A 13,503-nucleotide genomic window follows, 5' to 3' on the forward strand; every position below is an offset into this window, starting at 1 on the left:
CCCAGTACAGTTGCCAACCCTCTCTGTGTCTTGTATTCCACTACTGTTTATATTGAAAATAATAGCAGGATTCTTTTCAATGAATTAAAGAAGAGTTTTAGTGTGTGAACTTATCAATAAATAACCAAAGACATACTTGATTTCAACTTGGTAACTTTTTGCCTCTGTATTTTTGACAGAACCAACTTCAGTTACTGAGGAAAGGAAATCTTCGCTTTTTTCAAAGTAGGAACAAGTGTCCTGTTGTGTTGTAACTAATATAATTTACTCATATCAGTGGTCTTATCTTTTTTTCATTTCTATCTTAGTAGCTGGACTCTGTATAACTTCATTAATTCATTAAGAAAATTACTACTTTACTCCCTAGTAAGACAAAATATTCTTAAGATAGACTTCCAGCTCCCAACACAGAGAAAAAAATGGTGTACAAATGTCCAATCCCAAGTTATACAGGGAAAGTACAAATACAGGGGTCTCTCAGGAAAACTGGATGTTGCAAATCGAGTGTGGGAAAATGCTGAGAGCTTCAGGTCATGGCTGACATTTAAACTCAACACCTCTGCTTCTGCATTGCTATTACTGGTAGTCAGTGACGTAAAACACTGCTTTGCTGTGGGTTTGATATCGAGATAATCTGTACAATGAGCCACTGAATCCAGCCATTTTTACAGACTTAATAAAGTCTCTCTGCAGAATACCAGTATGGGTACCTAAAGCAATGTTTGTTTTTAACTTGCAGAGCTGTGCTGTTTTGCACGACCTGCACAAGGAAAGTATTAGTATCTGCCTCTTCACAAGTGATTTCTGTGCCAATATTATTGCCCATGATTCAGCTGAGTACCTGAAAACTGATAGCTACATTTTACAAGTTAGAAAATTCAGAGAGAAGCTTTATTTCCATACTTTATTTCTGCTGCACCACAGAGGGTCAGAGGTTCTTCATCACTGCCCTGTGGTCTCCTTAATAAGGGCAAAGGGCTACATTAGAACTGAATCAGCACAGGCCCTGTCTGTCCACTGCTCCTGCAGAACAGTCTGGTGGTTTATGGACTAATGATGCTATTTATTTTACATCCTGTTTTGGTTTGGGTTTTTTAAAATATTTTGCTGTAAAACCTTTCACTGTCTTTTAGGGAAAGCAAATGACCTCAACTCTTGATGAATTTGTAAGAAGGGAGGCATACTGCAATAAGATAAAAAAGTTTGAAAATACCCTTAGAAACATCCAGGATTGTCATAGAAAACTCTTGAGTAATGTACATGTGGCTGCTAACAAGGTTGTAAATGGCTGCACTACTGCCAATAAAGGATGCCATCTGGTAAGTCTGTCTATTAAAACAGAAGTTTATTTTCAACCTTTGAAGTCTGGAGGTTTGGCTTGGGTTTTTTGTTTGTTTGTTTGGGTTTTTTGTTTGTTTGATTGATTGTTTGTGGGATGTTGCTGAACCATTGTTGAGAAAATCATGGAAGCATTAATAAAATTATTTATGGAGTTATCAAAATGCCAGTTGTGACCAATTAGATCCTCAACTCAACTCACCCCTTAATTGGAGTTTGGCTTTGTCAAACCAGCTTTATCTCAGGTTTGGTCATCAGCCTTTCATACCATGAAGGGTAGTAAAGGCATGAGTGCACAAAGTCGAGCTCTAGAGCTTTCTTCTTTCAACAGCGAAGGCTGTGGTGTGACCTGGGGGAGTTTTCTGTGTGCTCATCAGCATGTAATTGCAGTGTCATCTACAAAACCTGTTACACCTGAAGAGGGAGAACGGGGGAGAAAAGGATACCTTACTTCCAAGGATATTTTTACTCCAAGAAACCTTTTTGTATGATCCATTGTGGGTCACTACAGAAATTGAGTCAAGCTGGAAGAAGCAGGGTAAGATAACAGGAGAACAAGGAGGTAGTTTGTACATGTTTGTATACCCCATGTTTCTATTCCCAGAGAGTGCAGGCAGAAGGTAGGGCAATCCAGACACCCACATGTGCTTGTCCAAAAGGCTGGAAAGACCAACAAAAGCACTAGCAAACAAAAATCCATGTAAAGAAAGAAGTTACTGCCTACCTGATGGGTGGCATCACCACACAGCAGCTCTTTGGTCACCCTAAAATCATGGCAAACAGCAAACAATGCAAGCTTTAAAGACACTGGCACAAATTTCAGCATTAGGCAGGGCCAAAGAGAAGCATGGCTTAGAGCAAAAATAATAGAATCCTCTTCTTTGAAATGAGACTTTTAAATCCACTATTCAAAGAAAAGTGAGTTTTTTCTGAAGATACCAAGATACTTCTTTCAATACTTGAAATAATCCATTTATCAGTGATACTAATTGAAAGATGTTCTAGTCAGGCAGAGCAAAAAGTGTTGGATGATAGGAGAATTTTATAATAATAATAATAATAATAATAATAATAATAATAATAATAATAATAATAATAATAATGCTTTGTGGTGTTTGGTTTTGGGAGTTTTAAAACCAGACAAGTGTTGGTTTTGCACACTTCATTGGAAAAGCACAGCAGTGGGGAGCAAACATCATTGGGATTTCATGTCTGACATCATGCAGGTTACAGTAAGAAAAGCTTTCCCTAAATTAGTTACATTAACAGTATTGATATGATATTTCTGTTCTAATGACCTGCATTTCAGCCTTTTTCTCATGTTATACTGGACATTTTTGGTCAGTTTGCCTCTGCTAGTTGTGTTCAACTGTCAGTAAAGAGATATTCCTATTGAGTTCTTTAATTGCTTATAGCAAATTCAGGCTTGGTCCAGACAATTCTGACAAAAACAGGAAAAGCTTTAGAGATGCTTTAATTTTTAAATTAGTCAGTCACCAAGGTGCTGCGAGGATGCGAAGCCCCAGCCAGCCCAAGGAACCATCCCTGCAGCCCAGCCCACCACCATCTGCATGGAGGCGATCCCAGCTGCTGGAGCTGCTGAGGCAGCACGGCCAGAACGTACAAAATAATGCTCCTGATGATACCTGCTGCCTCCCAATGCCTGAGTGAGCTCACTGGAGAAGTCATGCACAGACTCCAAGGATTTCAAGCATAAAGAGATTTGACACACCAAAGCAGGCAGAGACAGCAGCTCTAACACGCATGGGATTCCCCTAACAGGCAGGATGGGGAAGCCTGTGGCAATGGAAGACTCCAACTTGCTGTCAGCAGCCACAGCCAAAGACTGAGTGTGCATGTCCCTACCACCCTCTGGCCCTGGGCTGAGTCCGCAGGTGCCACAGGGCCCTTCCTGTTTCCACAACATGGGGTGTGTGTTTCTCTGGATTGGTCTTTCCACCTCATCTTTGATTCCTCCCAGCTTTCATCAATCTCAGCCAACCCCATCCTGCACTCAGAAGTCTCATTTAATCTAACTGATGGATAAGAAGCATATGCAACTTTTTCAATAAGATTTCTGACTTCACCCTTTTAACCCAGAGAATAACTATAAATAGTTTATAATGTCTGGGATTTCCACAGCCTAAGTGCAGCTATAAATAGTTCTAAACATTTTCCCACTTCATGCTTTTGAAAAGAACATTCTCCACTTCCTTTCTTGGAGCACCCCTGGGAATAATGCTAGATCACAGCACAGAAAGTATGTATATTAAGAGAGTTTAGCAGGACGGAGCTACGGCAGCTCTCGGGCCAATTTCGCGTCAGGAAAGGGTCAGGCGTCCTTCGCCAGGAGTTCATGTCCGTGATGCCCCCGGGCGGCTCTCGCCAGCCGACCGCGGTCGGTGCGTGCCCGCTCATCCCACCGGGATGCGGGGCTGCTCTTCCCGCTGCGCTCCGGCCGCGCTTACGTGCGGGACGTGCGCGCTCGGCGGGCGCTGTTCGAAACGCCGCGGCAGGAGGACGCGGCCCTGCCCCCGCAGTTACGCGCGGGCTGCAGCGGCCCCGCTCCGAGCCGCCGCTCCGCGGCGAGCCGCCCATGGCCCGGGAACGGCGGGAAGGGGCCGGGATGGGCCGGGAACGGGCCCGGGATGGGCCGGGAATGGGCCGGGATGGGCCGGGAATGGCGGGCCGGGAGTGGCGCCCCCTGCCGCCCGCCCGCGGGGCCGCTGCCAGCGCGGCGCGCAGGACGCGGCGGCAGCAGCGAACGGGAATTCATTCCCGCTTCGGCCCGGAGCAAGCTCGCTCTGAAACCAGCTCGGTACCGGAAAGCTGATGACAAGAGGGGGGGAAAGCCTGACCTAAATTATGTTCTACCATTCAGTCCTTCATTTCCTCTATCTTGCCTTTTTTATTTCACCTTAAACCACCACGCTGCTTTCGCTTCAGAAGCTCTAAAATGTCCGATACCTATTTTACCCATGATATGAAGATATTTGAAGCTGGTGATCAGAAAAGACAGAAATTTATCACTACAGAAGATGATAAATTATTTGCTAAGGGGCACTAGATCAGGTTCCTCCTAATGAACAGGCATTTGCAAGACGCAGCTACAGGGAATGGCTTCACACAGAAATTTAGGAAGCACAGGGAGTAAAACAGCTCCATTGACAGACCCAGATGATTTATTCTGCGTAGCCCAGAAAAATGTTCATGTGAAAAATATGAAAACAGAAAATTACATTATGCCATTATATCTTTTAAAAGTCCAGAGAAGTTTGATGAAATGATTTTACGCATGGCTTCATGTCTACAGAAAACTAGATGAGCAGTAATGAAAGACCAGTTTCAAAACAAACATTTTTAAATTCAGCCCAGGAACTGGCAGGGATGGTGAGTTCCTAATATTAGATGGCAATGACTTTTTGTAAACAAGGAGCATGAGAAGAGAAAGCCCTAACCCCACAGGACTCCAGCAACTCAGAGAACCTCCATAGTATAAGGTGTATAGTGTGTGATTCCTAATACTAAGGTCACAGTGAAATTGTTTAGCACACATGAAAACAAACTGAGATGCTTGCAGGAATTAATATTTGCTCTCTTTTGACACTTTAAATCAAAATAGCTTTAAATTTGTATCCATGCAGTAGCAAATTTGTATACAAAATGAACGCAAAGTGTCTGTGATATATGCAATACCAAAATGCTGATTCCTTAAAAAAAAAAGCCAACGTTTCCACAAGGATTGCTATCACAGCTTGTTCACAGATTTGTTACATGGTATGCAAACTCTGCACCCACTTAATATGCTTGTACACTGAATGAAGTATGGCTCATTTCAAAAATACCTCCTTTTTACATTGACTCAATTTTAGTTGGTCCAGATAAAGAGACTGTTGAGATAATGGAAAATTCCTCATCGCAGAGAAGATCTGACTGTGCACAGGGAAAGAGAGCTTTCTGCACAACTACCTCCCACAACATCTTTGAAGACTTTAGTAGTTTCACACTGGGGAGGGGACTGGACATTTCTTTTTCTCAAACCCATTGCAGACAGAATGTGGGAATATAACAAACCTTTGTATCACAGCTGATCAACCAAAAAAAACCCAAGTCATACAATCAGTCAGTGCTCTGTAGTCTAGTTAGAAATGCTCTACACATCACAGATTACCTCTATGTAAAGACAAGCCTGATCTCTCTATGTAGTGGCCAGCATTTTCTCTCCTTCGGGGTATTTTTGAATGAGAATTGAGATGCCTATACCAGCAGACCAGTAAAATGATTCTGCTGTTACGGCAGTAGGAACATAAGCCCAAACAAAGGCAAAGAAATAACTACAGCTTTGATATACAACACTCCTTCCTCCTTGGAAAGAGAGCTAAGAATGCACCAAACAGTACAGTGCACTTGAAGTTATGCAGGATAATCCCAGGAGTTTCTGTGAAGTCAAATGAAAAAAAAAAAAAAGAATATTTACAGCTTCTGTCTTATTGTCACAAAGTATTCTGTAAGCACTCGTGCTCCTTGGCCCAGTTTCTTCTCTTTCCAATCTTGTTTTTCAAGTGGAGCTCCTTTACTAGTAAGCATTCATTTGAATAGTCATAGTGTGAGCCACAGGCTCTAAAGTGGCAATTTCATTCCTCTCCCTCCTGTGCCGTGTTTTCCTTCCGCAGGTCCCTATCTCTGTAGGATATAACGCAATTCACCCTAATGGATTCAACTCAAAATGCTGCTCCCATTTGGCACAGAGCGAGCTCTTACAGAACCCAAAAGCCAAGTGCATGTTTTCCAAACAGAAGCAATATGCTACAAGGGCTTGGTTCAAGGTTCAAGCCTTAACACTATTTGAGGTAAGATCTGCTACATAGCTGAATGTGGCAGTAAGCTGAGATAGGAAAAAGTTAAATGATCAAGCTGAAATGTTATTTAAATATCATGAATTAAAAGCTCCAGCCTAGCTGCAAAGAATTAAAAAGGGCACAAGCTTGGCAACGCTCCTAAGGCAGGAAAAGCAATGTTTAGAGAGAAAGAAATCTTTGTTTGAATGCAAAAAGGAAACTAAAACCGGCAAAAGGGAGCAAAGAAAATGTATCTGGGTGATCACAAATTGACAGAATACAAACCTCCCTCAATACAAGGAGAATTTCCATGAATTTCAGCAGGGCCGCTGTCAAAAATCTCATCATCTAACATAGTCAAGGTGAAATCCCAGAAATTTCCTAAGCTACTTCTAAAACTGAGTTTAATTTGTAGTTGCTTCTGTCACATCTCATTCTCTTCTGTTTCAGAATCTGAGGGACAAAGGTCAGTTCCTTCTTCCATACCCATCTTTGTTGTAAGAAATGCTGAGAACTCAAATCCTCTCCTGTTGGCAGCAACAGAGCTCCTGCTGATAATTTCAGTAAAATGGGAACATGGACACCAGCCTCTGTGGAAAATCCTCAGCAAGTGGGAAGGAACCTGAACTTCTTGCCTCTTCAAAGGAAACCATTGGCCAGAGGACTGAGACACCAAGTCGGTGTGATGGCTGACTGTTGCCAAAAAAGGGAGGGCCCACCACCCCCTCTGGATTGGGGACCCAATCCAGTATGGGCACATGGAGCTAGATCAGCTTGCTGATTTGGGAGAATGATTAGGCTTTGTTTCTTGTTTCAACGTGTTAATCTTCTGTGGAATCATCTGCTTGATCGACTTGTGGTCACATCTAAATCCCAGCTCAGGGAAGCAGTGTGTGAGCACACTGTGGGGAAAGGGCCTGCTCCATACCCAGCTTATATTGTGAAATTGCCCCATAAGAAAAGCATGATCAGAAGCAGATCAGCATTAGACTGTGAAGGACAAAGATGAGAGTCTCTACACAGTGCAATTAATGAGATGAATGAGCATCCATTTTCCTAAATGGCAAGCCTGCCATTGAAAATTAGGTGGGGAAAAATCAATACAATTTCTTGGAGGTTTATATTGCTTCAGAGTGCATTTATCCTCACCCTGGCAGTGAGAAAGTCTCCATGAAAGATTGTGGAGGAGGGATGTGTGCTGCCCTGGAGCTGCAAAGTCCTTTGAACCTGCCAGATGGGGTAGACAGGGTAGGGAGGTGAGGTAAGCCCTGAGGGGAGCAGGCAGCTGACATGGTGATCTCTGGACTTCACAAAGCCCCTGGAAGGGATGCTGTGACCTCAGTTTTTCAGTGGGTTAACTCTGGCCACCATATCATTGCCAGCCAACTCACAGTGTCCCTGGCAGGGTAGCACTAATAATAACTGAACTACAGCAAATGTCATCACTTCCCACAGCCCCTTCCCTGCTGAGCCAGGCACTCAGAGCTTCAGCCCAACAGGGGAAAAGGGACATTCCTCACCCTGTGTGAACACAATCAAAACATGTCGCAGTACTTCTAATTAAATCCTACTTAAAATTATTGCCTCTGTAGAATTGCCTACAAGGAAAAAGCCCCAGAATAACTCAGTTACCATGTAGTTCAATTCACCATTGTTGTCTGTGACCAATGCCAAACACATCCGAGAAAAGGCCATCACTGACATAAATTCCTGCAATCATATGAACAAGCAGAAATGCCTTCCTGACTGCACCTGGGATTTGGCCAATGATACATTAACAACCTTTGGAATTTTCTTGTAGGTAGTGTAACCACAGAAGCATTCTGTATTGAAACAATCAGGACTTTGGAGATTCCCTAAACAAGTTCCCATGAGAAAAGATTTTCTGGGGAAGGTTTCTGGTAAATTGCTCAGGCTGGAATATGATTACAATATCTCTTGCAGTGACAGAAATTTTAAAATCACAACATAATATTGGAAATGTATCCCTTCAGCTGCAAATGGGATATTATGTGATCTGCTGATATTTGTTTCTTTATATTTTCAAGGTCAAGTTAGATGAATGTTATCTATCTTCTGTGCCGGCACTGACTGATGAAACATTTTGGAAATTATCTGTTCATACACCTATATGCTTATTACAACAGAAGGATGGAAAATTAACTGAATTCATAACTTTCATTGACTTTTTTTTTTCTTTATGAATCTAACCTTAGTTTTACAGGACTGGATTGTGTGAAACTAAGGAGTACACTTGTGCTGCTGCATGGGAAATGTCTTGTTTTTAATGAGTTGCCAACTTAATGACCTGTGGGATTTCAAAGTTCCTTTTTTGTTTTAAAGGAAATGATTAATATATATTCTGTCTTTAATTATAGTGCTATAATTGTGTGAAAGGAATTCCATTCATTCTTTTCTTCATTTAAATGTCTTACATTTGTGAATGTTAGGCAACATATTCTCCTAAAAGTTCTGTCTGCAAAATAGAGGTATAATATTATTCACTTTCAAATATGAGAGTAATGGGAGTACTGGTATTCCTCAGTTTAGGGCAGAATATTTTGATTCTTACTTTAAAAGGATAGAAAAGTTATTTAAATAATTGCTTGACTAAAATAAAATGAATTTATATGGAAATAAATGCATGGCTTCAAGTACCTATTAATGTAATATTGCTCCTTATTTTTTTACCAAAAGAATGTTACAAAACAGGAAATGTTGTGTGTATATTTTTGTTGACTCTGTAAATGGCTACTATAGCCCACTAGCAAATGTCCTAGGATAAATTTGGATAATTGGTAGTTACACTTTAGAAAACAAATCTTAATCCTACTGCTCTGTCTGTATAATCTAAGGACTTTCTACTAATTGAAAATTATTCATGACTTCTGCCTCCTGTTTTTGCCCCATGTAATTGGGAGATCAGGTTTTAGGGTTTTCAGGATCTTTTCTATGTGCTGCATACAAATCCCATCCCTGTGACTCAGACATTTTAATCCTTTGGTTATCAGCCAGATATTCTTCAACAACCTGTAAATCTCTGGATATAAATACTTTTGTCTGATTTTTTCCTTATACATAAGGAGAGTCTGATTTTGCAAAATTGTGATTTTAGGGTGCACACCACCATTCCACACAGATGCAGAACCCCCTTTTTCCACTACCTATTCAACTTTCGTGCTCCACACCAGACACCACACCAGGTGCTCTGACCAGGTATCCCTAAGTTGGTTTCCCAGATGGTCTGGCCTAGTATCAAGATCCACTCCTTAATATGGATCACAAGGATGAGACAGACTTATTGTGTGTCACCAGAAACCTTTTCTTTCACATATGTCTGAAAACTTTATTTCTTCGGGGTTTTGAGTAGTCTCCAGACCTTTTAAAAAACATGTGAAACCTGGTTCACAGCTCCTTAAATGCACCTTGCACCTCTCCGTCCTACCAGAGACAACTGGCTCTTCCTCCAGCAGCACCACCACCAAAAAGGGAACACAGACTAGGAAAGAACTATCTGGGTCATCAAATCCCAGCCATCTGCTACCTCAGGACTATGTCATAATCCATTTCTAAAGTTATCAAGCTGCATCTTAAAACTACTTAGGCTTTGTTGCCTCCCTGCACCTGCTAGGAAGACCTCATTCACAAGTGATAAGCTTCTGCCATCTAACAGAATTACCTAGTATTAATCTTCTAGTGCATTGACATGCATTTTGCACAATTACATTTTATCCCACTTCCATTTCTCCAGTTCTCATCTACCGAGTTAACCTTTAGTGTTTTGTCTTTACAGAGCTGCATTGGGAAGGATGTCATTTTAAGACATTTATTTGATACACAAGAACTGTTGGCATTATCGTTCTGCTGATAAACAGAAAAGGCTCTACTTTCCTAGCAAGGTTAGAGGTCACTTCCTAGAGTGACCTTGCTTGCTAGCTCAGAAGGAAAAATATGTACACATTCCATAAAGGAGAGTGCTGGTGTCTTCTGCTAGAAGGAAAGTGCAATGTTAAATCACAATAATACCTCACCACAGGATTATGAAAGGAGGATTGAGGGTAATTTTCACAAATGTTATTGTGTAGCCAAAAAGAATTCCACTACATTAACAAAAAATTATAACTTAGTATATTAATATAAGAATCAGTATGGTTAGGAAATACTTAGAAAAAGAACTGGCAAAGCAGACAACAAGATAAAAACATAAGTAAGGCTAATTCTCTGCAACTTTCCTTTTTTTTTTGTGTTTCTGAAAACTCTGCCTCCAGCTAACTGTCAGCCATGTCAAAATGAGCAAGACAAGCAACTGAACAGGAATGATGACTTTATTTCTCTATAAGTAAGCATGGAGCTTTGGTATAATTTCACTGTGTCTACACATGAACCAGCACACCCCAGGCACTAGTCTGATGGGCCATTACTGTCAGCTGTTTCTACTTCCTCTGTCCTCATCAGCTACTCGGATTTGTGCCACTGGGAAAGAACAATAGCACACATCTACTTTTTTCTGCAAAGTCAATAAAGAAACCATTTAAGAGTATCAGGCTCAAGATCAGTCTTTGAGGAACTCTGAATTCACACTAGTTCTCTTTTCTCTTTGGCCAGTTCCTCACCTTGCCTCCAGCTCTAATGCTGATCTTCAGGTTCCCCAAGTTAATTACTAATTTTACATTTGGCAATGTATCAAGTCGTCTAGAGAAGATGATCACTTTTATTGTAATTTTTCAGTTATCTTACTAAAGAATATGAAAATTAAATTTGCGTTTTATCCTCTTTTACAGCAATTTTAGTCTATTTAGCAATTTTTTTCCAACAAAAAAATATTTTTAAGTCCTGTGAAGTCAGGTTGAAAGACTATCTAGAACACTCTTCCTAAATATAGCATGTATTGATATAATTGAAACCTTGCAAGCTGCAGAATCAATGTAATCTGTTTTTTTTTCATGCACACAGCACATTTTGCCTATTGTCAGTAGACCATGAAAGCACTCCTGGTAGATGAGTAGTAATTTAAAAAGTCAATAAATTCCTCCATTCAGGCATTTCAAGTAGGTTAATGTGAAATGAATACATTTTATATTGCCCAAGGTAGAACTGGATAATTTGCATTTACTCTGGATTATATTAGCAATCCCTCTTGTACCAGTGTGACATCTCCCTGCAGGCCCCTTTGGAATAAGAACATAATTTCTGCAGCCTGTGATATTGATTCCCAGCTCTGTTTCCAACTTCTCCTCTCCAGAACTCTGATCAGAATGATTACATCTGAGGGGAGGAGCTAGGTGTATCTCACAAAGAGTAAATCTACAGCATATTATATCCTCACTTTTACAGAGTATATGGGAGATTGTCCTTCCTTAGGATATTTCAGCCACCTTTGAAACAATATTGCTCTTTCTTTTTTTTTTTTTTTTTTTTTTTACCTACTATTCCTTTTGAAATGTCTACTCAGGTAAAATACTAGTGGTGCTGGGTTTATTGCTTTGATCCAGTGGTTTTTGGGTGTTCACACCTGGTTTATAATTTTTATTCTCCCTTTATGGCTCCTTGGTTCTTATCTCTCTAAGCAAAAGACATTTGTAAAACGTGAAATAACTATTCTGTTCTGCTCTGCTTAGGGAAGGTTTCCAAACTTGAGCTTTAACATGAAGCATACAGAACAGGGAGAGTCAAGAAAAAAAACCCAAAAACAAGTAATATGAGAAAAGATTTAGAAATTGTGGCATAGAAATAAGAGATTTATGAAATTTTAGATTTACTGGCTCCTGAATAAAGAAGACTGAAGAGACTTCAGGGTAGAAGTCTCGTAATAAACTTCATGCAGGATGTAAAAGACTAGCTAGGTGTGAGTCATAGTCACACCTAGCCTAGTCATCTTGAGTTCTAAAGGCTCATTATGTCCAACTCCGGGCCCTGCACAGCACGATCCCCAAGAGTCACACCATGTGCCCGAGAGCATTGTCCAAACACTTCCCAAACTCTGTCAGGCTGGTGCTGTGACCACTGCCCTGGGCAGCTGTTCCAGTGCCCAACCACCCTCTGGATGAAGAACCTTTTTCTGATATCCAACCTAAATCTGCCCTGGCACAACTTCCACAGAGAAGAGATCAGTGTTTGCCCCTCCTCTTCCCCTCACAAGAAGCTGTAACTGCAGTGAGGTCTCCCCTCAGTTTCCTCCTGGCTGAACAGACCAAGTGACCTCAGCTGCTCCTTATATGGCTTTTCCTCAAGGCCCTTCACCATCTTTGTTGCCCTCCTTTGGATGCTCTCAAATAGCTCAAAACCCTTCTCATATTGTGATCTCCAAAAGTGCACACAGGGCTCGGAGGCAAGGCCATACCAGTGCAGAGTGGGACAATCATCTCCCCCAACCTGACTCCTGATGAATACAGATATTTGAGCTTTTCTTAATGCAAGGGGCTTGAAGTTGGCAATCTTCTGAAATGTGTCATTTTGCATTTCTATGCTTTTGTCTCAAGACAGAAAGTTATTGCCAAAGTCACCAACAGGCATTTTAGGCCTGGCAACTTCACCATCAGTGTCTTTGAGCATTGAGATGGTAGTTTCATGGATATATCTCCATATTTTATTTTTACTTCCCCCAGTAGTTCTTTGCAGGATACACAGATAAAATCGGCCTATAGACAAGGAGTGGGAAACCCTCTATCCTGTTACATCTACTCATTCACAAATTAAAGGTGAACATAACACAGAATGGTGACTTTGCATGTGTGTATCTTCTATGATACATGATAAGGGTACCACCTACTCCTTAGAGGAAAAAGGAGTAGGTAGAGTGAAGATCAGCCAACTACTTCTACCTGTGATCTTACATGGATGTCTCATCTGTAGGCAAATGGCTTGAGCACTGTCTCCAGTGTTCTGAGACTGGAAACTGTGACAGAATTATTGTGGGAAGCAGCAAAAGGACTAACTTGCTGTGTCTTTCTTCAGTTCTCTCTTTCTACATAGTTTATGGCTTTTTAAGGAGAGGGCTGTACTTCTCTTTGTCTTGTGCAATGCATTAAAGCAAAATGGTCCTGCTCTGAAAAGTTCAATAGAGAAGGATAACTTTGTTTTGCAAAAAAATTCTGTGACTTCATAATATAATGTCCTTCTGTTGGGAACAATGCCCTGTTAAAAAAAAAAAAAGGTGTGAAAGTGCAGCTCCAGGGAACTGGAGGTAGTCTGCCCCAGAGCCCTGAGCAACGGGAGTCCCCGCGCGGCAGGCTGTCCCACAGCTGTGGACACTGAGAGCTCCAGCTATCAAGGAAGAATGAGCCTGGAAGCCCTGAGAGCCACAGCTCCCAGCACTTCCCAGATCTCT

This window comes from Motacilla alba, chromosome 3 (assembly GCF_015832195.1).
Source record: "Motacilla alba alba isolate MOTALB_02 chromosome 3, Motacilla_alba_V1.0_pri, whole genome shotgun sequence".
NCBI lineage: Eukaryota > Metazoa > Chordata > Aves > Passeriformes > Motacillidae > Motacilla > Motacilla alba.